The sequence below is a fragment of the Ambystoma mexicanum genome, chromosome 8, assembly GCF_040938575.1.
Source record: "Ambystoma mexicanum isolate Mex_15411 chromosome 8, UKY_AmexF1_1, whole genome shotgun sequence".
NCBI lineage: Eukaryota > Metazoa > Chordata > Amphibia > Caudata > Ambystomatidae > Ambystoma > Ambystoma mexicanum.
This window is the reverse complement of record NC_090929.1, coordinates 902,689,959-902,714,980: the sequence shown is the minus strand read 5'-3', so window position 1 is coordinate 902,714,980 and position 25,022 is coordinate 902,689,959.

Sequence of the window (25,022 nt, the reverse complement as noted above, 5' to 3'; positions counted from 1 at the left end):
TTTAGCCAAGATGTTATTTGTCTCGACAAATGCTTGAAATTGTATGTAAGCTATTTTGTTGAGAATTTTAAGTATAAACGGAACATTTGTAATAGGGTGGTAGTTTTCCGGTACCACGGGGTCTAGGTTATCCTTCTTTAAAAGTGGGGTAATCCAGGCTTCCTTGATAACAGTAGGAACCACAGCCTCGTCAAAAGAGCGGTTAACAAGTTCTGTAACCCATGGTGTGAGTGTACTTGCAAACTCCTTAAACAGGGTTGTAGGATATATATCCCCCTTACATGACGTTGGCTTAAGCCCTTCTATAATCTCTAAAACCTCTTGTTCTGTCATTTTAGTGAAGGTAAAGGTTTTTATGGTTTGAGCAGACTCATCCAAACTTGGGGACACTATATCCTCCACTAGACATTGTGACTCTATTGTCTTCCTAGTGCGTGTATGAGGAAGTTGGGTTTTCTGACAGAAGCTATTAAGTATATCGTGACACCAGTCATCATTAATATTTAGTTTAAAAAGGCTTCTCCACACCTCAAATGAGCGCCACACTGAGTATTTGGGTCGGTTGATTTATTGTATTAAATCGAAAAATTCCCTTTGCAGATGACACGTGTTTCGACACACCAGTGTCTTTTTCAAATCAGGGCTAGTGGCAAAGCTAAATCTCAAGTCAAAAGGTTTCAATTGGGTGTAACACACAGTCATGGGTTAAATCCCCCGTGCACTCATTTTATTGAAGCAATCCTGAAACTTCCTAATGGAGGGTCGTATAGCTACAGAATTCAAAGAGTCACAAATGTGTCCTGTGAATGACACGCAAAACGAAAGTCAAGCCGAAATGGCCGAATCTAATATATCACTCGTACAATCGAGTAGTATCACAGATCAAAAGGGATAGTTCCTCGTACAATCTCATACAATCGAGTAGTATCACAGATCAAAAGGGAGCTATCCCTGCCCCGTATATATTTTAACATAGAGATTGCACTTCCATATCCTGCAAATTGGTGGCCCATAGGTTAAAGTCCCCCAAAATAGCAACTGTAGTATTGGTTCTGCACGAGCCACCAATAAGTGCAGTAGCTGTTCTTCAAAGAGAGGGGTGCTTTGTGGCAGCCTGTAGGAAATTATTAGGCTCAATCAGTGTGTTGCATGAATGTTAAGTTTAAACTGAAGTGCCACGCACAGATCCAATTGAGGGGGTGTGGAGATATACAAATCCAGAGTTCATCTAAAAATCATTGCCACCCCGCCACCTCGTCCAGTTTTATGATTGGTATGTAGGCATTTATAACCCTCAGGTGTAGCGAGTGTTGTGGAATGTAGCGCTGCATCGTGGAGCCATGTCTCAGTTAGGATGAGAATGTCAAAGTTATTCTCCACGATGCAGTCACCAATTTCAATTGCATGCATCACCCTAGAGTGTGTATTCAAGAGTCTGCATTTAAGAGTAGAGTTATTTTCCTTTAAAAATGATATTGGTATCTATGAATTTTCGGAGTTTACTATAAAAATAGTGTGGAAAACGGATAAGATAAGAGGGGGAGAAGCAGAGCAAAGCACACACTGGAAGCGAACCGGAGCAAACCGGCCACTACGCACCAGCGCTTACGCACCTGAGGTGAAGGTAAATACTCGTGCGAACTACAAGAAGGCTGGGATATGTAGTTTGCGACGGGCGAGATCTTTGTAAGTATAAAGTTTCACTAAAAAAGGCGTATGCCTACAAGATAATGAATACAAACGCTAGCCTGACGAATCTACTAATACACATAACTTCAAATACACTTTAAAATTAGCACAAGTAATGTACTGAAAAACAATTCTAAAATCAATTGAAAAGCAGATAGCAGCAGCACTTTCTTCCTAGCAAGTTACAAAGCAAATGAATCGGTGAATGTAAGTTGGAAAGGAAGATACTGAAAAGGCGTGTCTATTGTTTTCTGAAGCGAAGTAAACCTCAACCTATGTTGCATGCACAAAGCAATATACACTATGATGAAGAGCCTGTAGATGATGGAAAATAGCACCGATTCTGCAGTTATTCTGCCCTCGACATAGAAATGTGATCACGTACATGCACTTTAATGGGGGGGTTACTGTGGAGGGGACAGGGACGTGTGGACAGTGGGGAGACTCGGAGTGGATGCACACTCACGTGGATCTTCCTTAGAATGCTATCCTGGGGGGGCGTGGCCAAGCACAGCATGGAATGGCAGGCTGCATCTGAGCTCCCGCTCCATTAGATCTATTTAATATATTGAGGGACATTAAAAATTTCACGAATACCTTCCTTTTGGGCTTGTTGGGCCTCCCGGTGCTCTAGAGAGGAAGAGAGTGATTTGCCTGCACCATCTGCTGTCTATCACTGGGGACGCGAAGAGGGTTCCATGTGATAATATCCCCGCAAAAATATCGCCATACAAAACTTTCGCCATATTTTTGTGGCGATATTACCCCATGGAACCTGCGGGGGACACCCCCGCAACCCCCATATATTTTTAAAGGGAGCGAGGGACACCCCCGCAACCCCCCAACCCATTTACCCCATAAATTATCCCCACCAAAAATATCGCCTATGGCCGTTCCTGACGACCATATGTACGGCGATATTTTGGGGATAATATTACCTGATACCGCGAAGAGGCCTTGGAGGAGCAGTGTCTAGCAGAAGCTGACGCCGCATTTCCTGTCAGCACTGTCAGATCACGCTAGTGACATACAGTGCTGTTCCTTCTCTCCACAACACCAGCAGTAACATTATACACAGCCCCTCCTTCTTCATCGGTTTTCAACATTTAAGGTACTTTTAACCTTCTAATAAGGCTGCTCTCTGCAACTTTAAACAGATTTAGGGCCTCATTCCGAGTGCGGCGGTAAGGGGTTAACGGCGCCGGTAAGGATGCCGGCGCTGTTAACCCCTTACTGCCGCATTCTGAGGTCCTTTAGCAGGTCCCGTAAAACCAGCTGCCCTTAGAGGGATCCGCTAAAGGACCAGGGAGCTGATAAGGGGACCGTTATTAACGGGCCTGTTATTAGCTCCCTCCCCATTCCCATTGAGCCCTACGGGGGCTTGAATGGGAATGGGGATGGCTTCCCTGAATGGGGAAATACCGGGTCCTCCAAGGTTGGAATGACCCGGTAAATCCCCATTCAGGGAAACCGGACCCGGATCGAGTTTGGAGGCAGTCATGCCGCAAATAGTGGCATGGCTACCTCCAAACTCGTAATGAGGCCCTTAGCCTCATACTTGGCTTTAAACTCCAGGAAGAAGATTTTAAGTTACCTTCTCTGTCTGTGATATTAACAACACTTCATATAATACTCCTTCAGAACTGCTTAGTGGAATATTAGAATTTATACAACTTTGCCCTTAGGTCCTCATAAGTGAAGCGTCTTGTTTTGCATTTACGAAGGGGTAAAATCACTTTGTGCCTATCTGCGTCACTGGAGATTTCCTACAAGCGACTTTCAGCGAATGGTGGTCTCTTATAAATGTCTCTGCTTTTATAACTGAATATGGTACAGGGACTTAATCTCCAAGTCACAGCAGACGTCAAATTTATTTTGACACACTAATACATTATTAACACCGGCTGGCAGCCCTAACCCTCCTTTCATTATGACATATCAAAAAACAAAAACAAAAGGCTTCACTAACAAGGATGCAGCAATAGCCACATTAAAAAGGCCTAAAAGTGACCCCCCTCCTCGCCTCCTCAAACAACGTTGGAAACAAATATGGAGACGATACTAATGGAAATTAGGGCTCTCAAACCCTTTATGGAAACTACAAACGCCAAGCTTTAACAAATAGATCAAAGATGGGGGAACCTAGAGAATAAGGTGGAAGAAGTAGAAAAATGAATTAGTGTGGCTGAAGCCAGTAAAATTGCCCATTTGGAAAAGTCCATCCTTACCCTCCAGAAACAAAATGAAGATTTGCAAAACAGGAATCGCAGAAACAATCTTTGTGTGTTTGGCTTTCCTGAAGGAGTGGAAGGGGATGATGTTTCCCTCTTTCTCAAGAAAATCCTTCCCTGTATTCTGAATTTGCAGCCATCTATTGTTCTTAACATTCAAAGGGCACATCGAATTGGACCTAGAAGTGCAGAGTCATTCAAGAAAAATGCACCAAGAACAATACTTTTCTAGCTTCTGGAATACACCCAACTTCAGCTAATTCTACAGAAAGCCAAAGGAATGGAGCATCTTATCTGGAATCGGCACAGGATCTCTATTTCACAGGACGTATCCAAAACCACTGCACAGCGGAGAACAGACGTAGTATCATATCGTCCTGAGCTCAAGCAATTAAATGTGAGATATGGCCTGATCTACCCATGTACTTTCAAGGTCACTATTAACGGCAAGGCTTCTTCCTTTGAGGACCCAGTGGATCTAAAGAACGATATCAGACTACAAAAGATGGAAGTGATGGACACATGCTCTACTAGTCATACATGATATACCTTCTTCCCTTACCAGTTATGACTTATAACTCAGCTCAAAAGGAAGCTTCCTCTTAATAATCATCCCTTTGAAACTGTCAGCTTAAGAATTTTTCAGAGTGGATTTGTTTCTCTGGTTTTTCTCTGCCATTTCGCCCCATATGGGATCTGCTTACAACCCCTTACGGCACTAGACATTGCAACTCTGATTTCTGAGGTTTTTTATTTTTGATCGACTTCATTACTTCACTATGGTTGGGTGGGAAAGTTTGAAGCACCACCAAGTTTAATATTCTTGTTCTTTAACACACTATCGTCAGATGCTGCGATGTGTGTTTTTTCTTTTTCCCATTTCTTTTTGTTTTTTACTCCTATTTTTAACTTTTGGTGACCATTTTTGGAACTTTTCTCCTTTTCTGGCGTACGCTAACCTCTGGATATGTAAAATGTACTTAATGTGTAGACAGGTCTTAAGTGCTTATTCTGTGTTGCTATCACTATCATTTTTCTGTTTTATAATATGGCTTTAAAGTTTATGACGTCGAATGTTAAAGTTCTTAATAACCCTATTAAGAGACAGAAGTCCTAGCTCAGCTTAATAGATGTAAGCCGACTGTGGCTTGCTTGCAGGAAACACACCTATCATTAAAAGAATCTATGAAATTTAAAGAATTTTGGGTAGGAGAGGTATTTGTGACCCAAGCTGATGGTAAGCATAGCAGAGTGGCAATCTTAATTGAAAAAGGTACTAAATATCAAGTCCTACACAAGGACATAGAGTCTAATGGTAAGTGGGTTTTGTCTAAGTTATCAGTAGACTCTCAAATTGTCTCAACCCTTAATATGTATGGGCCTACTAACCCTGATCCCAAGTTCTGGATGGAATTGAAACAAATTATTCTGCAATTAGTTCTCCCCAATTTTGTAATCTGTCGAGATTTCAAAAATGTTATCACTCCTTTCTTAGACAGAAGGTCCCCCTGTCAATTCAAACGTAATAAATCACATACTGAATTTGTTAAATGTCTGATGGAAATTGGAGCTGTAGACTCATGGAGGCTCTCACAGCCTACAAATCTAGACTTCACCTTTCACTCCTCCCCACATAACTTGCTATCATGTATATATTACATACGTGTCGACAAATCCCTAGTAGGTGCAATAATTGACTCCACTATTGAATGCTCACTAATATCAGACCATGACCCTCTAATAACTAGTATAGATTTGGGATGTATTAAAAAGGGTATGAATAGATGGAGATTTAACAACTCACTCCTTCAGGATGCCAACTTTCAAAAATCCTTTCTTTGATTTTCATCACTTTTTCTTACATTAATAAAGATGAGGACACCGGTCAATAATTGGGATGCATATAAAGCGGCCTTATGGGGACACATTGGGGCTCATTCTGACCCTGCCGGTCTGGAAACAAGAGTGCCAGTAAGCTTGTTTCCGGCAGGGTTACCTCCTGACTCATAATGAGGCCCATTATCTCATTTGTAGCCAAAAGAAAGAAGCAAAGAAGGACTTAAATGCTCTATATGATTAATTAAGAGCATTAGAGAAAAAAATACATACTAGAGCAAATGATAACTTACTTAAACAAATCATGACCCTTTGTTTTTCTGTCAACAAAAAATGCATGGAACGAGCATGCAGTGTGGTATTGAAATTCAAATATAAAATGTTTCAATCACCCAATAAGTGTCATGGGTAATACACTCTGGTGGTCTATTTGGCAATGATGGAAGCGGATTGGTGTTGTGTCTGGGGATACCCTCAAGATGGTGACTGGCAGCTTCAGTAGCGCTTCACTCATCCCTTGTTTGCGTGTGGAGCTGCAACGTTTCATTTGGATTCTGGAACAGAGGCTTTGCGAAGCTACTCTCTACGGCATGCGCTCCATAAGTTCGTACCTGTGTCCTGAAGCTGCACACTATTCTGTGTTTGTCTTTTCCTCTCTAACCTTCTGGTCTCCCTTTCATAGGAGCAGTCAGTTCCCTGGCGATCCTCCTGTTCATCTTGATTGGTTTCTACTAGCACCTCTCTCCCAGGTAGGAGACTTAGCTCTAGCGGTACCAAGGCAATGCACACAAATGGCAAACCTTTCCTTATCTCTCCCCTCTGCTTTCTCTTCAAAGGCGCGCATCAGCACTCGCTCAAGCCTCAAACAGAGCTTCCCGCTTATTCCCATTTCTCAGCCCGGCTTCACCCCGAAAGACAATGAATACCACTGCCAACATTCGGCAACTTCACATACCGCACTGCTGCTCCCGACGATGGGTAGGTAAAAGACTCTCATACCTAAAAGTCTTACCCGCTCACCCCTTCCGCTCCAATACATTACAACTTACTCCACTGTCGCCTGGTTTATTTATTTATTTAGGAACAGAAATACACACCTACGACTCAGATTTCTATCCCGAAACCTGCCGTTTACATAACGGCATTCATTCCTAGTCCAGATTGGAAACCTCCATGGTAATCTAACTCCTGACACTACACTTCGCTTGGTTTCCAATAATCTCCAGCCTCTTTCACTAATTCCTTACCTTTGTTGCAGTTGAATCATTCACCTCAGAAGTGAGGCACTGCAGACGGCCCTTCCACTGTGAATGCCCTCCAGACGGCAACAATCCAGGCTGCTGAAGCTACCTGAAAACACTCAAGACAAGAACCACATGTTTCTTTCCCCAGAGGGTTTCCCTGGAAACTCTGCCCTCTCAGCTATTTATTGGCAGGAAGGGACAGGGCAACCAGGAGGATTCTCATTGCAACAAACTGCTGCCTCTCATCCAGGTCAGTTGCATTATGTCCTTCTGGTTACTGGCAACTGTACGATTTTCACAATAAGACTGGTAACGCTTTAGCCTCGTATCTTAAAACCAAAAAGGAAAGATCTAAAATGACAGTGAAGTGGTTAAAAATTATTCTGGCAAATTAGTATCTTCTGATGCTGAGATCCTGAAATGTGTTACTAAATATTATGAAAATCTATATTCTTCAGATCACACTTATTCTAATCTTAACTTCAATGAGTTTTTCAATCGCTTGAAACATCATCACCCTACCTACATCGATTTAAGTAAATTAGATGGCCCTATTCATATAAATAAAATCAGTAAGGCCATAAAAGATCTTAAGAAAGGCAAAACTCCCAGACTTGATGGATTCTCTGTGGATTTTTTGCACACTTTTCATCTACTCTCTCTTCTAAGCTTGAGTGTCTCTACAATTGTTTCTCAAGAATTAATAAATAACTGGGCTTCTTTACAGAAGCCTTTTAATCCTCTTTCCTAAACATACTAAAGATAGTGAACTACCTAGGAACTATAGGCCAATTTCATGAATTCATTCCGATTGTAAGATTTTCACAAAGATGTTAGCCAATAGAGTTGCACCCTTCATCAATTAATGAACTTCGATCAGGTGGGATTTGTGAAAGGTCAAAATATATCAGCGAACTCTATACTGTTTATGAACCTCTTGCATTGTATCAACAATAAAAAATAATCCAAACAAACCCTATATGGCAATCACATTGTATGCAGAGAATGCCGTCAACTGTGTCGAATGGGACTTTTTGTTCCGGGCTATGAAATGCCATAGATTTGGAGAGGGTTATATTAAACTAGTTAAACCATTGCATTCAGATCCAAAAACATACATTTGAATCAACAATCCATTTTTTCCCAGGTTCTCCCTTCATAAAGGTACTAGACAAGGTTGATCCCTCTCTCCTATCCTTTTTATATTGTCCCTCAAACCTCTATTGGAACTGATACAAACTAATATAGATATCATAGGTATTACTTGTGGGGGATAAGAGTTTAAACTAGCTGCCTATGCAGATGACATATTAATCTTCCTCGATAATCTGAGCATAGCACTTCCCCATTTACTAAACACAATTGACCTATTCACTAATTTCTGTAGATATAAGTTGAACAGGGAAAATCAGAAATGTTTCCTGTTAGTGTCAACTGTGTTAAAGTCTATTTCACCCACTTTGGTTTTAGCAGGACTCATAACTCTATTAACTATCTGGGTATCTCTATTGCCTCCTCTCTTCCTCAAATAATCAAGTTCAACTTTCAAAACTTGCAATCAACATTAAATGATTCTGTTGCTGCATGGTCCCCTTTGTACTGGTCATGGTGGGGAAGATTGGAGGCCATTAAAATGATGTTCACACCTGTGATCCTATACTACTTACACATTTCTCTACCATCCTCTTTAAAAAAAAATCTACTTTCAAAATTCTTACTCAATTCCTATGGGGTTTCAAGAAAAAGAAAAGAATCACTTCTAGCAAACTTAAAAATCCTTACACCAATGGCAGGGTTAACTTTTCGAATTTTAAACATTATCATAAAGCCTTCATTCTTAAACAAGCCAAACATTAGTTCTCCTCTAATGAAGTCACAGACCTGCCTACCTGGCTGATTGTTGAAAGATTTCTTGTCTCACCATTTGATGTTAAAGATATAATTTATCTTTTTAATGGTGCCAAGATGGGCTTCTCTAAAACAGTCTGTTTTACCAATTCCTATTTGAAGGATTACCTATTTCATCAAATCAATAAACCCAGTAAAGACCTCTCTCCTTTTATATGGCGCAATAAATATATAACTATAAATAACAGGCCCATTTTTTGCAAAGTTTGGATTACTAAAGGAGTTACATTTATGGATCAAATAATTATGGCATCCTTTCAGTAGAAGAATTTAAAACCAAATTATCGCGACCCACTTTCCCCCTCAGTCAATATCTTAATTTAATTAACACATGTTTAGATGCTAGCAGCAGAACTGATTCTCAATTATTAGCTCGCGACCCCAGTAGACTGTGCCTTAAAACATCTTTTGACACCATCAAAGCCTCTATCTTCTATGAAGCTATTATGTCAGAAAGAATCTTCAATACTCTGCGGGCATCTGAATTGCAATGGGAAGAAGACTGTGGGACATGCTTTTGGAGTGATATGTGGTCAATGATATAGTCCAAAATTAAGGTTATATCTGCATTTGCTAAACTAAACCAGACCCTTTTTTTCTTTACACACAGAGCTTTTGCTACTCCCAACAATCTTTTTCTGGCTAAATTAACAGATAATACATCTGGGACCTTTAAGCACATGTTCTTTGAATGTATCTAGTTAAATCCTTTCTGGAGCCAGATCTGGTCTCTCCTCCGTTGGATTTCCCTAAATTTCAACAGTATTTTACTGGGCAGCCTAGACTTTAATGAGGGCAAAATCAGGGTGGCCTCTATCCCCTTTGACCTGTTTATACTTCTGGCTATTCGATTGATCACATCTAATTGGAAAGATTTTACCAACATCTCTGCTAAAGGATGGTGGAATAATATATGCGATGTACACAGATTGGAAAAATGTATTGCCAAACCACCCTCTCTTTCTCTTAAACATGACAGTTTGTCTATTGCTTTCGCTCTTCTCTGCTGTTAGCCAGATATAGTAATGCCAGTTTATTTTTATTTTTATTCCCTCCTTGCCCTCTGTACGATCGGTCTAGGTAACTCACACTTGCATTGTCACTGTTTCATTGCCACAACGGTCTTCTGCTAATATATCACAGATTATATCTTAATATTTCTAATGTATTCATCATATAATTGACACTTTATTATCGCTCTGACTGTTGATATGTATTGTGATGTTGAATAAAATAAAAACCATTAAACAAAAAAAAAGAATGCTATCCTGAATATGGGAGTCGAGTAAGCAGAGCAGAGACAAAGCAACCCAATGACTAGGAGAAGGGTTGGATGTCTGACATGGATTTCCTAGGAATTATTTAGCACAAGATACGGATTCCGAGTCACCAAGGGTTGATGAGACTGCAGTGCTATTAAGGATGGCTGAATATGCAAAGCATGTGGACAATTTACGTTGTGTTAGCCATCAGGAACTGAGCATTCCACACGGTTCTCAGAGAGCAGTGAACATCTGCAAGCGGAGAACTGGTGCATCAGAGATTATCAGAGTACCGGGGAGGGGAAGAAACTCGCAGACACCAAACGACACAAAGGAAAAACTGGCTTAAAAACTTTAAAAGTTCAGAGAAATCCTAAGTTAATAGTCCCATGAGGAAAATGACAAAGGCAATTCAGAGGATAACAAGTAGTCCTGCCTTCTGGAACCTGATGTTCAAGGTTCCCATGTCCAGTACATAAACAGGACGCAATAAGAAGCTGTGCATGGTGAAAGATTTGAGATTCCCTGAACCAATACAGAATTAAAGTGTAATAAAGAGTGCTGCGTCCCTGAATTTGAGGTTCATGGTTCCAAAGGTTAATACAGCTACTGTGCCATGTGTAATAATGTGCGGTAGAGTCGGTAATGACTCCCGTGCATTTTTTGGCACAGATGAGGAGAATCATATGAGATGCCCTCATTTTGACTTCCTTTGGGAGTCTCCCGGCAGATTTGTGTCCCTTGTTTTGAAGTGATACATCAGGGCATCCCTTCATTTAAAGGACACAATTATATTTTATACTGGCAGGGCTTTAACAATGTGTACATCCACCTTTTCGGTGAAGCTACACATTGGAAAACATCATATGCAGATTTCCAACTCATCCTGCAGTATGCACTGGAATACCACATTAGGCAATATCTGACTGTGGTGAAAAGAAAATAAGTATTTGAGTTGCAGCTGGTTTTACTGTTACAGCCAGACTTTAGACTCTGAGAGGAGTCATAAAACTCCAGTCTAGTTTCTTTATTTGTTGTTTGCTTCTAAAATTAGTTAGCTAAAAGAAAAATAATTGCTTGATACTTATTTGACGTGCAATTTTAACAGCCGACGAGGTCCAAAAGGACACTGTGTATGAGTCATTCTAAAAAATTCCCTAGTAACAAGGTTGCACAGAGTGCTTTATTTGATGTATTTGCCTGTACTAAAAAGGGACAACACACATGAGGCTGCCATAGAACAGTAGCCAATGAGAGTTCTCCAAAGCTCCAGGAAAGACCCTTTCTCTCACTGACCGGAGAACAGATGCATTCTTCTGGCTAGACTAGCCAGAGCGACATTCAAATGTCAGACATTTAGAGCCATTGCCAACAATTTGGAAATCTATATTTCTCTGAAAGATATTGGCATTTGTCTTCCCAGCATTTCTTTTATCTTTTTCTGAGTCACCCAAATTTCCAGAAATAAGATGTTAATGGGTCCACTGCTCACCACCAGCTATTCGGCAATCAGATACCCAAAGGAACAGGAGGTAAATCCATGCTTCTTTTAATCGACGACCTGCACAATCTGCACACACGTCCATGTAGGGGCGAGCGTGCGACCTGGGAGGTGGGGTCCCGTGCAGATTAAAGGAAGTTTTTACCAGTGGAGGTGATGAAGAGGGTATGCTCAAGATTTGTGGGGATCCCCTGATAAACATTTTCAATCAAGTGCATAATCATCCAATCCTACTATATAGAATCATACTTGGGACTGACACACACATGCGACACATTCAAGGAGTTAGACTAACAACTGCACACCCTCCCCATATGGGTGACATCAGCACACCGCCCTACACCTGCTTCCTCCCACAGAAGATGCCAGTCATACCACCCCACCCGAGAATGATGACTAAAGCCACTTTGCAAAATGCATTCTTGGGGGGTGACTGCAGTGCAATGTCCCCCCATGTCACATTTTTTGACGAGGAATGCAAAGCGAATAAAATAGATTTTTGCTTGTTTGGAACAATTTACTGTGTTAAAATGATCAGTGTATCCTGACGAACCCCCAGATGGCGATCAGTCAGCACTTTTCAATTTAAGTGCACACATGTCGAGTAATATAGCACAGGGATCACTTGAAGATAATCATTATGTTCTCTGTCTCCACCTCCCCCTTCAACCACCCCTCACTTTTACTGGTTTGTAAACTACGTCCCCTAGTCTCTCGGTCTCCCTTGATGTCTTGCCTCAAGCCATCATTTTATCCCACTCCTAATGACATCCTTTCTCCACCAATAGAGCTCTCCTGCGCCAATACAATTCTCCTCTACACATGTGAACCCTACACCATCAATACAACAACTGTGGTAAGTCAGAATCAGGAGACAGACATCATGGTTTCTAGGCTTTTATTATCTCACCAATCAAAAGAACTACACTTTCTGTAACTCTATAAATCTAAGCCCTATTTTATAACAGAAGCAAGCCAAAAGGGTGCTTTGAAATTAAAGGATTTCCCCAGTCCGAAATCCTACTCTACCCTAACCACTCTCCCTATCCTTCAAAAGAAAAATATCAAAGCAACAAAGACAGGTTTTAGGGAATTACCCACTGCAAAGGATTGCTGCTGACTGCGGACCCCCAACCCTATATCTTTTTGTGATAGGCTCTTGACTATGCATAGAAGTACTGTTATATAGTTCATGGCATGCTGGAGTGCTACCCAGTTATTGCAGTATGGGCCTCTTTGTGTCTTTTCGCACTCTGGGTTTATTTCAGTCTTCCTCCCCTCTGGGATACTTGGCGTCTTTCTTGTTCCCAACTCTGTGGTCCGCTCAGTCTCTCACCACTTTGGGGATTCTCTCCGTCTCACTTCCCTACTTTGGGGTTCTTTCAGTCTCTCCTTAGTTTGGAGTTTCTCTCAGTCGCACTTCCTGCTGTGGGGTTCTTTCAGTCCCTCCACACTCTGGGGTTCTCTTTCATGCTCCTCTCTTCAGGGTTTCTTCCATCACGCCCCTACCAGGATCTTTCCTACTGCAGTCTGGGGTTCTCGCTTTTTGTGTTCCCCACTCTGGGGTTTCTTCTGTCTGGGTTATTTCACTCTTTCCAACCTTTGTGGCTCTTCCCTCTCTTTCTCACTGTTCCACCAACTTCCCTCTCCGGGGGAGCCACAGCGTACCTGAATGCTGTGAGCAGTTCTCCTAGGAGGAGCATTGGGTCGTGTTGGTTGCCGTCTTACTGTGGAGACGCTTAAACGTCTCTCCAACTGGGCTCAAAGTTGGCGTTTGGTGCCTCTTCTCTCTCACTCGCTCTGTGCAGGGATGTGTGGGTGGTTTTCTGGCTGTGTTTCATTTCAGCCCTCCAAGGTATATCGTCTTTGTTCTCACCTCCTATCAGGGCTGTTCTGGCTGCTTGTCTGCTGTGTCTTAGTGCTCCTCGGCATGATTAAACTCTGTGGGAACAGCGTAGAGTCTCCCCTGATTGGTTCTTCCAGGCATGCTCCTCCAATGGGCTAGTCTGATCCCCTCTCCACCGTCTTCTGTGGAGATTGGGCATAGGCATAGCCAGAAGCCTGGTCAGCCATGTTTAAAGGGTGTATGTGTTTATCATATAACCTAGCACCTACATACCTTATAAAGGTGTTAGTGTCTTGAGGGTGCAACAGTGACTTGTTCCCCTCTCCGGGTTTTTCCTGTCCCATAAGGGTTAGTAAGCTCCAGAGAGATTCTGCTTACCCTGTTCCATAGCCAGTGTTAAGTGTAACAGGCTCACTTCCCTAGTTCCAAAGGGGGTGGCTCTATCTTGGGGAGAGGTGATGATCCCCCCGGATTCGTCGCAATGTCCACTTCCAGTCTCCAACTCGCTATCTTTCTTTGACGGTCTACTTCCTTCACTTCCCAATAATTATTCTTCTCCAGATGACCACCCACTCTTCCTGCAACCTCCTCCAGAATGTTGCTGCAAGATCCAGCTCTTTCCTCCGGATCCCCTCTTAGTACTCCACACTCTTGCTGCTCTCTGGCAAAATCTTTTCTGCAACTTGTACTCACGCTTTGTCAGGCTGTACTGGCTGGTTTTTACAGTAGGGTTTCTCCTTCTCTTGGTTGGTGTTTAATAATATGGATGACACCTGTGTACTGAGGGTTCTGCTAATCTGCGATTCTGCGATTATGCCATGTGTTGGTGGTCATGTGCCTTGAAAGGGGCCTGGCCTAAGGTGAAGGAAAGTGTGGAGTATCCCTGGAACCCCTCCTTTCATTGCCTCCTTTAGTCTGAAACCCTCTGCTCTTCTAGCATGTGAATCAGGAGTTAGGAAATCCTCTGGTGAGCGGGAAAGCTGTCTGTTTCATTCAATCTGCCATTATTGCAGGAAATTCACGAGTTTGAAATCCCCACAAAGCTGGGAGAATGGGGTTTGTTTTCGAGTTCTGTTGTATCATTTCTTCTTTGGTCGAATGCAACTTTGTTACCCTGGGACTTCCGTGGGCGGCATGTATGAGTCGAAATTATAAATGGCTCTTTTGACAACAGTGTCAAAAGAACACATTTATTTCCTCACTCATTGGGGATTTTGAAATATGTTATGTTGATTTATACCACCCACCACTACCACCCAAGGGTAGTCTCCAGGCACTCACATGGCTTTGCAAGAGAAGAGGGCTGGGTGAGTTAGTGGGTATAGGATGAGAGGATAGGTGCAGAATGGGGAAGAACGTGCACCTGTTAGCATTGTCTTGTGAGTGAGAGATGGTTTGGGAGGAACCGTGTGTTGTAACCATATGGGTAGGACTCAGTGACTCGAATGTCTGCTAGTGTTTGTGTTGGGTGCCTGTGTCATGTGATGTTGGGGTGGTGTTTGCGGTCATGCGCACTGGTTAGTTGTATCCATAAGGTGTTCATAGTCACAGATGACTGTTAGGTGTTTGAATGTATTGTGTTGGCAGGCATTTGTGTAGTGTCAATGGATTTATGGACTATGTGCAAGGGTGTTCCCTCTAATGTTGTTTCCAGAGTCTGAGAGAGTTCGATGGGTGTGAGCATTAGATTTGTTCTCGGTGTGTCTATTTGTAGTGTGGCTAGCCCCTAGTCATGCATAGTGGCGTTGGTTATGTTGGAGGACCAGGAAAGGGAGGAATTTGGTTAGTAAAATCTGTTAGCTTGACAGTGCATCTAGCATGAGTGTTTTCGGTTGCTGCTCAGTGGTATCTTTCAATGTTCTTGGTTGTGGTCTGTTGGCCAATCTCGCCTCCCCTACGAGTTTGATGGCTGAGGGTTGGCTGTACCTAGGGTGGTCCTGGTTACTAGTCTGGGTTTGGTCGTAGCAGTTCAGTATGAACCTGTTGTGCAGTCGGCTGCTGAATGGGTGCACAGCTGGTGTTATAATAAATTGAGGAAGTGGTGCTCGACTGGGCGTCCCTATTTGTGGGGGTGGGCAAGTTAGGGTGAGTCTTAGGTTTTAATGCTTTACCTGTCTGAGTTTTCCTTGGTGCACAAATTGCATGTGGGTGTTATCCCTGAATCTGCCTGTTGATTAGGTGACCTTCTCTTCTTTAATCGGTTTTGTTGTTAGGAATGGCGGTGGAGTGTACTGTTCCTACTTGATTTTGCCGCTGTTATCTGTGATCACATTCCTTAGTCTGTTTCTTTTGGTCCGCAATGTTTTTGCCATCAATGTGCCTTTGCACTTGTCATTGTCTGTTGAATAACCAGGTTTTGAGTAATTTCCTGAAGGTGATGTGGTCTTCTGTGGTTCTAATTTGTTTGGGCATGGTGTTCCATAGGTTAGTAATTAGGTGTGAGAATGCTGTTCCTATGAATGTCCTCTTTTTGTACTGGTTTGTCTACATTTGTAGGTTGTCGCTTGATTTGGCTGGTTGGCTGGTAGCGGCTGATCCTGGCTTGGCAGAATTTGGCTCCTTTTCTGTTTAAGGCTTTGTGGGCGATGTAGAGGGCTTTGAATGTGATGCAGTTTTTTTACTGGTAGCCAATGAAGGTTTTTCAGAGCTGGAGTGTTGTGGTCTCTTCTGTTTGATCTTAGTAGAATCCTGGCTGCAGTGTTTTGGACCCTTTGGAGTTTCTTAGTCTTTCCCGGCATTCCTAGGATGAGGCTGTTGTTACGGTCACCTGGTCTCTGCAGGGACGTTGGGGCATGGTTGCAGCCCTCCCTGGAACTGGCTCCCCTGGGTCGGGCTTCTTCCCCTGCTCCTGTGTTGTGGACTGCGCTGGTTGTTGGTGCTGCCCCTGTGAGAATATGAGAGGCCGTAAGAATGCTGTGATATGGCTGTGGTCTCCCTCAAACCCTTCTTCCCATTATGGGGTGAGCATGTGCCTACCCATAAAGTCTCACCTGTTTAATTATGATGCAAGCTCTCCGTCCTGCTTCTCACTGCAGGGGCGCTTTTAGATAGACCTGGTTTCTTCACTGGTCCATGTGCGTGGCAGCCCAGACTGGCTGTGGTTGAACCACTTCAAAGGTAAGTATCCTTCGATAATGATTATTGTCCATATTCTTTTGTAATGTCTTTTTCCTTGATTATTGTCCGTATCTCTTGCAATGTCTTTCCTTCTCCCCAATAGGTGATGTGAGGCCCAGCGGAATTGCGGTGCAAGAAGCGAGCCCCAATGGAGAACAGGGGAGTTCACGATGTCCCAATAGGTGGTAAGTTTGGTTCTAGGGTCAAGCGCGAGGATTCCTAAGATATTTACCACGTTGGAAGTCTCCAGTTGTATTCCCATGCAAGCCGGCCAGTACAGTTGTAGGTTGGTTGCATTGTTTTCTGTGGGTGAGAACATTATTTCAGTTTTTTCCAGGTTCGGTTTGAGGTTGTTCGTTGTCATCCAGTTGTAGATGTCTGTGAGACAGTTGTTGAGGCAGCTGTTTGGTTTCTGGGACGTGGTCGTCTTCACAATCAGTTGTGTGTCGTCTGCGTAGTTGTAGACGGTTAGTCAGTGGATTTGAATGATTTTCATCAGTGGGCAAGGTAGATGTAGAAAAGCAAGGGTGAGAGGCTGGATCCCTGTGGAACACTGCAGGAGATGTTTTTGGTGTTTGAGATGAAAGTTGGCAAGTAGGCTAATTCGGTTTGATTTGTGAGGAAAGAGGTAAGCCACATTAGTGTGAATTTCTCTATGCCACATTCCATAAGTCTTTTTATTAGTGTTTTATGGCTAATTGAGTCGAAAGCTGCAGATATGTCCAATAGTATGAGGGCAGATTGGGCACTGCTGTCTGCATTTATTTTCAGGTTGTCCCATATTGATAGGAGCACTAATTCTGTTCCTCTCATTGGTCTGAAGCCAACTTGTAACTAGTCGAGTATTCCGTTTGTTTCAACGTATTTAAGTACGATCTTGTATACATGGTTTTCCGGGATGTTCGCTGGGTAGGGCAAATTGAATATTGGTCTGTAGTTGCTTGGATTTCTTCAGTGATTGGCTCTAGTCAGGTAAGTTTTGCGGTAGTCAGTGTCTTGCGCGTTGTCTGTTGTTCGGCGGTTGTGGGTTGTGTTGATGGTCTGTTGGCATGTTTCTATTTTTGATTTTATGTGGTTGGTGATGCTGTCACATAGTGCTTGTGTCGGGATGCTAGCTTTCTTGCAGGATGAGGTTTTTCATCTCTTTGATGATTCTGATGAGGTTTTTCTGTGGATTGTTTGCTGATTTAATTTTTGTAGTGTAGTATTTTCTTTTTGCTTTGAGTACTGTTGATTTGTGTAGTGTGAGCTGTCTTTGGTATTTTATTTTGTCCTGTCAGCTACACTGTTCTCTCAACAAAAAAAATCATTTTGCAGTTGGTTTTTGTGACTTTTTTCAGATCTTCCATGAACCATTCTGCAGTCAGCTTTTTTGGTGTGGCTTTAAAAGATTTGGCTGATGCCAGGTGGGCTAGGGCCTCGGTAATCCAAATGTTCAGTGTGTTTTCTGCTGCATCTCAGGTTGTTTCGGTTGGCTCTGTGGTGCTAGGTAGGGTCAAGTCTAGCAAGTTTAGTGAGGACCCCAGGTCTAGGTTCTTCAAGTTTCTTTTCTTGCTGGCATGGCGTATTTCCTTTCCAGTCAGTAGGCAGGCTCAGAGTTTGATGAAGAATGGCATCAGGTAATGGCCGCTCCATACCATTGGTGTAGGTGGCGCAGATGCGCACAGTACTTCTCTGCAGAAGATTGAGCCCAGGATATGCCCAGCGTTGTCGGTGGATTCATTTACTATTTGCTTCAAGTGCAATTTTTCCTGGAGTGCTCAGAGTGAGTTTGCTGAGGTTTAATTTTCTTTTTCGAACCATATATTGAAGTCTCCCTGTATGAAAAGGTTGTCATGGTAGGTTGATAAAATGGCGATGGAGTCTGCTAGCTTTGTCACCAGGTTCCGGTTTTAGGATGGTGGTCTGTAGATCAGGAGGGACACTATGTTTTCTTGGTCACTGAGTTCGATCTTGATGAGGTGGGATTCACAGTCTTCGACGTTGGTTGAGGTGAGTGGTGCTTCTCGAATGTGCTCTTTGTGCATCATTGCGATTCTACCTCCTCTTTGGTTTTCTATGTTGGCGTGTATTCATTTGAAATCAGTATGGCTTCATTCACAGTTGCTGTGTAGTTGTCAGTTAACCAAGTTTCTGTAAGAATGAGTATGTCTGTGTCTCCTTCGCTTAGTAGTCTGTAGAGTGTTTTACCATGGAGTTAACATTGAGCAGGCTGCAGTGTAGATTGTTTAATTTCCCTTGTGGGTTGTTGGTTGTTCTTTTGTCAATCGGAGTCGGTGTGTTGTCGTTTGGGTTTCCGTTGCTGGTGGTTTTCTCGGTTCCGTGTGTTAATATTGCTGCAAAAATATTGCAATACAAGAGTGCCGTCGTTTTCTTGTGGTGATATTACCCCATGGAACCTGTAGGGGACACCCCTGGAACCCCCATAATTTTTTTAAGTGAGCGGGGGACACCCCCGCAACTTCCGCTCCAATTTAAACCTAATATTAACCCCATCAATAATGTCGCTTATGCCGTCTTCCAATGATTATATGTATGGCGACATTATTGGTGGGGGTAATATTACAAGATACTGTTCTCTCCTGGTTGTGCCTGTTGGGAAGACTTGTTCTTGGCTGGTCCATCTCTCCATCGAGTAGTCTGATTAGATTGGTGGTGGGGTTGTTTGGTTTTGGTTCATTCTGGTTGGTGAGTTGTGTTGGTGCCCATCCTTTGCTAAAGTCTTTGGTGATGTAAGCTGTGTTGAAGGTAATGGATTCAAGTTTGTCCTTGATTCTTGTTCTAGTGGTGTCTATGGTGTACTCCTGGTAGGGGTGGTTCATTTTTTGTCATGCTGCGTTTGGTGTCCCTATGGAGTCTATCTTTGTTTTGCTTCTTGCCTTTAGGTTTGTTGCTGGTAGTCCGTCTTCACTTGCAAAGCAGTCGAATGTGGAGAGGTAGCGAATGATGTAGTTTGTCTTTGCTCTGTTCTTTGCATGTGTCCTCGGTCTGTTTATTATTTTCTTCACCAAGCTTTTCACAGTTGTGACATCTTGCTGATCTGCACCTTCCTGTGCGACTGAGGAGTCCTTCTTATTTCTATTTTCCATTCTACCTTCCTTGTCTTTCTTATGGCAAGACATGCTGTTTTTGAGTTGTGGGTCGCCTTTCCAATAGCCTGAGTCCTCCTTGGGTTGGATTGTTTCCTGGTCCTTGGGGTTGACTCTTTAATGTTTGTCATTTAGTTTGTGGATGGTTGTTATTTATAGTTGATGAGCTTGCTGTTGTGGAACCAGCTGCTCAAGCCCTTGTGATTCAGTCATTTTACCAGTTTCTCTTTATGGATTTGTCTGATTTTGCTTTTCTCGGTGTGTGGTCCTCTGGTGTTTGCGTTTGGGGGCACAGCTCTGTCCTTTTCTGAGGTTTGCTAGAGGTGACTTGCACAGTGCTGGCTAACTTGGGTGGAAGGTATCTGGGATCTAGGTGGTTGTGGTGCGCACCGTTTAGCCCCTCTAGCCGAGGATAAGTTTGGCAGGGATGTCTTTGAGGGTGGCTTTAGGTGTGGTTCTGTACCTGGGCAGGCTGGGGAGCTAAGGACCCTTGGTTGGAAGCACAGCAGTGGTGGTGGGGCACCTAAATCAGATCACCATACTAGTGGGGAACCTAGTTGTGGAGCACTATGGCTTGGAGGGTTAACACCTAGGATTGGGTCACTGCAGTAGTATTGGAAAACCTAGAATTATAGCACAGGGGCTAGAGGGGAAACACATAGAGTTTGGAAGAGCAGCAACAGGTAAAACATCTAGATTCAGAACACAACAGTAGTAAGGGGACATCCAGAACTGAAGTGCAATGCTATAGGGGAAGCACCTAGAAGTGGTATAAAGAAGCAGAGGGGAGAACACCTAGATTTGGAACATAGGAGTAGTATGGAAACACCTAGAAATGGGACATTGTGCTGGAGCGGAGAACACCTAGAATTGGGAAAGAGAGCAGTGGGAAACCACCTAGGATTGGAACCAAGCAGTGATAAACATACACCTAGAGTTGAAACACAGTGCTAGGAGCAGAACACCGGGAATAGGAAGAAACCGCAATGGGAAAAAAATCCTAAATTGGATGCAATGCAGTAAATGGAAAACACCTAGATTTGAGATACCTGGGAAGTGGGAAAAACACCTAAATTGGAGACACAACAGTAAATGGAAACTCATCCAAAAAGTTGTTACAGCAGTGATTAGAAAACTACTTACTAGCTGGCTAGCATTGCTGTGCTATGTTATGAAGGTAAAAAGAGTGAAAGGGCTTTTCTGGAAATCAGTAATTGCTGTGCCCCCCACCTAGACCACATTTACCTTATCAGTCTCTGCTGGTTGACGGCAGCAGGCTTTCCAGGTGATCACGGGAAAATGCGGACTGGAGCTGCTTCTTCAGGAGCTGCCCTTTGACATGGGGCCCTTAGCAGAGGGCTGCCTGGGCAGAGGCTGCCCAGGATGTACATCCATTGATAGCCTCAGTGGACCAATCAGCAGCAGAAGGCGGGATGCCTTAAGGGGTACTGCAGGAAGCGGAGCAGGGACATATCCAAGTGCTCTGGGGCTTACAATTACCATATTATTGCCCAACATTGATGCGAAACACAAGGGGGGGCTAGATTTCACTACCTAAACAGTAGCGGGTCAAAGAGTGGCTTGCAAAGTGAATGCGAGGGCTCTGCGCCTCGCTAACCCACACTGGGCCTCACCAGATAAATCGGTATTGGAGGGTGGGAAGGAGGGAGGGCTCATGGGGTACTGCAGGAAGCATAGCAGGAACAGTATCTGAGTGCTCTGGGGCTTAATATTACCAAATTATTGCCCAAAATTGATGCAGAGTACAAGAGGGGCTAGATTTCACTTACCAAAGCAGCAGCGGGTCACAGAGTGGCTCACAAAGTGAATGCGGGGGCTCTATGCCTCGCTAACACACACTGGGCCTCAGTGAACCAATAGGCGGCAGAGGACGAGAAGGAGGGAGGGCTCAAGGGATACTGCAGGAAGCAGAGCAGGGACGGAATCCAAGTGCACTGGGGCTTCATATTACAAGATTATTGCCCAAAATTGATGCAGAACACAAGGGGGGCTAGATTTCACTAACCCAAACAGTAGCGCGTCACAGAGTGGCTTGTAAAGTGAATGTGAGGGCTCTACGCCTCACTAACACACACTGGGCCTCAGCATACCAATCAGCGGTGGAGGGCGCGAAGAAGGGAGGGCTCAAGGGATACTGCAGGAAGCAGAACAGGGAGAGCATCTGAGTGCTCTGGGGCTTAAATTTACCAAAGGTAGTTTACAATCAAGATTCTCCACAGGTCTTCTCTGTAAAGGACGGCAGACTGGGGTTGTACCCTATATACTTTGACACTTGGAGAGATGACAGGTCCTCCATGGCACTTTGAGAAATTCAGGGTGCTCTAGAGTGCAAAGTCATGCTCCCTTTTATGCAACTGGGGATTCCAGGATCCATTACAATTGAAGTGAACTCCTAAGTAATTAAAGTGCTTTATATTGCGGAATTCCTCCCCTGCCACACCTCTGTAAACTGCTTTAGTGGCAATTCAAGCACTGGGTCTTTGTTACATTAATTGTTAACCCTTTCTGGCACAAATGTGGTGACCTTTAGCAAGTTTTTTGTGTAAACCTATAGAGGTCCTGGATAACAACAGGATACCCAGTCTTTTTCCCATTTAAGCTTTGGGCAATAGCTTCCTACAATGAAACCTCTACTGCCAAGACATGAATAAAGAAACAAAATAACAGAGGCATCAGGGGGGAACCCCTTGTGAATACTGACTTGAACAGGGAAGGGTCTAGTTGGTTCACCTGGCTGTGCTCAACTCACCACTGCATAGTTGAAGGTATACACATTTCTGATTGCAGATATTAAGGTGCATGGGAGGGGTTCGGTGCTGTCAAACCACCCCACAAAAGTGGAATCTCTACACAGTCAAAGGCTACTCTGAGGTCTGTAAATAATATGTATGGGGCCTCTTTGCTTATTGATACAAATCTCTGAATAGGAAGGTAAAGATGCAATGCAATACCTGGTCTTATGTCCCAACTCCTTTTCTACAGCGGCCGACTGTAAGTTGGTTAATTAATTTTTATTTAGGGTCCATTGCTCTTCCCAATTGAGCAAAACCTTACCTCATAACCTTACAAGACCATTGATTAAAGATATAGGGCAGTAATTAGCCGGGCTATTTATTTCACACTTTCTAAACATCTGGATTAATTCAGCTCCTTGCTAGGTTGGTGTTATCTGTTTCCAGGTATGTATCCCGTTGAATAGTTTAGCCAGGAAGGTCACCTAGTCCAGAGGTTCAAGTTTAAATAGCTGAATAGGGAGCTTCCTGGGCCCGGCACCCTTTCTCAATGTCCATACCTCTGAGACTCTATATATTTCTGCTTCTGTGAAAATCAGCCTCTCAAAAGTACCGTGTATGGTCCAAGGCAGTACATCACCATCATCGCTTGCCAAGGTCTGGGCATAAGACTTGTATAGACCACTCAGTAATAACCATTTCTAACAAAGGGGGGTTGTCTGCGGAACACTGGGCAGCTGTGCTCCAAAATGCTTGTTTGTTCTTGGTAGAAAAGGCTAATTGTAAGGCCTCCTCTCAGTTCCTTCCCTCTTTAGTTCTCTATTTTTTTTACACAACCAATACCTTATAACTAGATCGTCGCTTCTAGGCCCCCGGAGCTCGATATTTTTAATGCTGTTGGTGATGAGGATTTGGCCATGCTCCAGTCTTCGTCGAGCCATGATCTCCCCCTTGATAACCGAGCTCGATATTTTTAATGCTGTTGGTGATGAGGATTTGGCCATGCTCCAGTCTTCGTCGAGCCATGATCTCCCCTTGATAACCGAGCTCGATATTTTTAATGCTGTTGGTGATGAGGATTTGGCCATGCTCCAGTCTTCGTCGAGCCATGATCTCCCCCTTGATAACCGAGCTCGATATTTTTAATGCTGTTGGTGATGAGGATTTGGCCATGCTCCAGTCTTCGTCGAGCCATGATCTCCCCCTTGATAACCGAGCAAGAGATTTTGACATATGGGCTGACCAATGCCACCAAAAACCATAATATGACTCTTGAAAACTAAGGAATGGAAAAGCACTATATTTAAAAGAGGTAGCGACCTCAAGTATGTTTCTGGAATCACTGTCATTTGGTTCAGACATGCCAACCTGAAACCTATTCATTTATTAGAGTTAATGATGTCTGAGCCCTCAGTTGTTTTGTACTGCGGAGAGGTCTTGTCTAACGTGATGCTTCTTTTGAAAATCACAGGGTCGTTATCGCTTTCCACACATGTGTAGATGGTCTGGTCTTTTACCCTGTCCCACCCAGGGAATTCCACTATGATATAAAGCGCTCGACGGCATCTGGAGACCATTCTAAACATCTGGCAGGCAGCAGTTTTGCCTGGCAAGCTGCCATCACAGACCCTCATCCCTGGCCTGGCCAAAAGAGATGCCACAGGTAAAGCTTTGTGGTGTTGACTTCTACGGGGTGCAGCATGCAAATCTGGAATTCTCCGGTGCATACCCGCATCTTTTCTGACTGCAGATTTAGCACCCAAAAGGCTCGAGTTGGAAGTTAATGACCCCCAACAGTAACTTGGAAGGCTGGGAGCCCTGCCCTCAGAGTTATGCTGGTTGTCAAAAGAGGTTATCGGGTCCTCAAAACACTCAGAGGACCTACAGCTCGAAAGACAGCAGTCAGTCTGATATTTACCTTGTGCCATGAGTAACTGTACATTCTACGGTAAAGTAATCTTCAAGGCCTCGATGACAAGAGAACCTGAATCAAGTATATGCAAATAAGCATGTAATGTTATATTCAGGTACTCGGTCACCCTTGTTCACCCTTCTTAGGGGTACAGCAAAATATGCATACTCCTGTATAAAAATAGGGTGCATGGACCATGTCTCCTAGTGTTCCCAGTGCAGCATTGAGCCTCGGGGCAGCTGAACCCAAGGCGGTAAGGGAATGCATAGGGGTACTATTAAGGACTGCATACCGACTTTGACCAACAAGAATGTTTTCATTCAGTCAGGGTTAGAGCTCGGCTTGGGCATGAGGTCCTTTTCTCATAGCTCGTCATGGGAAAGTTGTGGTGTTTCTAGTTGTCTCTGTTCTATCATAAACATCATAAATTGTGCCACAGATGTTATTCAAGGACTCTGGTTATTATTCTAGATTATGTCCAGAATGAGTCTGAATGAATGCATCTGCGGCACGTGCACAAATACACGCATGCGGGCGTGCACGCACGCACGCATGCACACACACACGCACACACACACACACACAGATTGCGTGTCACGCAAATTCCAGATGTCAATGTTTTTTTGAGAATATA